Source organism: Lactuca serriola, chromosome 1 (genome assembly GCF_051521515.1).
Source record: "Lactuca serriola cultivar US96UC23 chromosome 1, Lser_US96UC23_V15, whole genome shotgun sequence".
Taxonomy (NCBI): domain Eukaryota; kingdom Viridiplantae; phylum Streptophyta; class Magnoliopsida; order Asterales; family Asteraceae; genus Lactuca; species Lactuca serriola.
Window position 1 is genome coordinate 115,900,289 of NC_136408.1, and position 2,500 is coordinate 115,902,788.

The following is a 2,500-nucleotide window of genomic DNA, read 5'->3' on the forward strand; positions in this document are numbered from 1 at the left end:
ATCATGTCTCTTAGAGAGAGAATCTTTTGAAGCTGAGATGTACAATCTGAGGGAGTCTGGTCTTTTTTCAATTGAATCACTAGTCTACTTATTCTCACACGAACGATTACTTTAGGGGAAGACAACGGTTTCTGTTTTCTTCATATTCAGGATGATCTTTCTACCCCACTGCTAATGTGGATTACTCTTATATAGGATAGGTAAGGCACCCAGTACTATTAGCTAGTTTCTACCCATCTCTCTAGGTTGGCATCGAGGGAGTGATCCCTAGATCATGAGACTTGGTTAGTCTCGTGGATGAGGTCCGGGACCTTTATTCTACTGTAAGTCCCATAAAGGTACAGAAAGCATCAAAGCAGAGGAATAGCTATCTTTGATAAAGAAGAAGAGCAGCAAAGCAGCTAAGCAGGAATGAACCTTGTCTAATAGTATACCTTCTTCGATCTCCCGAGGAAAGACTCCCAGGTAGCAGTAGGCAAGTAGTTAATCATATCCCATTCTCTAACTATAACTCCGAGTGAGCTTTTCAAGGCTATGACGAGGTGCGAAGCGAAGCAAGGGTCCCAATTCTCCTGCAGTTTCGGAAGTTGGCTTCCTTTACCGAGGTTAGTTAGTTTTCTAGGATTTGCATCCGGGTTAGCTCCTTTTCCTTGAGTCCAATGAGGATAAAGATTGAGTAGTCTTAGCCTCTATCTCCCCAACAGCTTCAACCTATCTTACTATGCTGTTGTTCTTTGAAGGTAAGAATAGATTAGGACAGGTGGAATGGATTCCAGCAGTAGGATGTTAGGCATCAGGGTGTGCTATCTTAGAGAGGGCCTTTCTAACATCCCGAGTTAGCCCTAGTTTCCTGCTGCTAAACTCTTCCCCGCTTCCTTTCCTTTTTCTAACACAGACTGAGACGGTGTTGACGAAGTTGCTTCTAGGATCCTAGCCAAAGGTTTCCCAGGAAGTAGTAGCCCCTGAGGAAGCCGAAGGCATACCAGATAAGGATAAGTAGAGTTGGTATTGAGTTCATGGAAGACTCATAAGAAAAGGTATTCAGTCTGATAGTGCTTTAACTCATCCCGTCATTTATTAGGATTGAGAAGGCAATCGGACTTAAAGAGAAGACTTAAAGAAGCTAACAGCAGATGTGAGTTGTAGCTAACAGGTAATCCAATATTCAGAATGTGAAATTAAGTCACTCTGGAGGCATGATTATATGATTGAATGATTCAAGCCTGCTAATCCGAGCTAAGAACAGGAAATGTCAGTGAAGAGAGCATTAGAGAGTAGTGATTCATGGTTGATGCATGGGAGAAGATACAAGGGAAGCTAGCCGTCAGAGATTCTTGCTAATCAACAAGTGACGCATTCCTTTCCCCTGGTTCTGCTAGCTCACCTCCTAGCGTGCCTTATTAACTAACTTACGAGTGACTCGCGCATTATCCTTGAGCTACTTCTTTCCTTGCTTCTTAGTTTGTCTAGGAGCAGGAGTAAGAAGTCATAAGTAGTGGTGAATCCGTCTAGCTGTCAGCTTAAATGGTAGTTGTTTATTCTCACCCGGTAGCTGCTTTTAGTGAATAATATCTCTTGCTTGGAGCTTCCTTCGACCTTTTCGAGAATGATGTATTCCTTTCTAGAATATCCTATTCCCCTCAATAGGAATTCTCTCTCTCTCGCCGATGCTATTGAATCCGCTGCTATTTCATATGAGTCACTATCCAATTCCATAACAGAAAGAGATGGGACTAGAGCTTTTGGCTTTCTATTTGTTGGCATTCAATAAGCTCGTTGCGTTAGAAAGAATAGGTTTGAACTCTTGTTGCATGGTACGGTCAGAGAATAAGCGTATGAAGAAGAGTTTCTAGGCACTTTTCAAAGGATCTCCTTCTCAGGGTGGAAAGAAGTACGCAATAAAGTAAACTGTCCTTTCAAGGGAAGTCGAAAGCACTGACCTTGGTCCAATTCACCCATAGGAGGAAAGAGAGGTTTTTCTATTATAAGGAAAAGTTTATTCTCGGACTTTCAGTAATGCCCTCTCCCCTTTGGTCCTCTTTGGCTGTGTCCAAGTGAAGTGAAACTCGAGAATGAAGCAGATAGGTCTCAGTCGAAGGCATGAAGCGATGGGATGATATGGAAGAAGATTCAGTGATCCCAGCAGGGTCAATCTCATAGGGGAAGTCCGCTAGTGCACTTAGCGGCTTGAAAACGACTTTATAAAGGTGCGGAGCGAAAGCAGAAGCTATGGAATGTGGATCGGGATTAGAGCAAGTTCCGTTCTGGGTGAATCAAGAAAGGAAGTTCCGGGAGTTCTGTTTGCCTAGTTGGAATCGAAGGAGAAGGTGAGGCATTGCCGATCATGCATGGATGAGAGACCCGGCATGAAGGAATGAACAAGATAATCAGGGGCAACTGTCAGCAAATCAAATAAGGCTTTACTTTTTGGAATTAGAGAATAACTTCTTCGCGTGAGCGGCGTACGTACAAGGCTGTTCGGACTCCCCCCCTCTTGTAT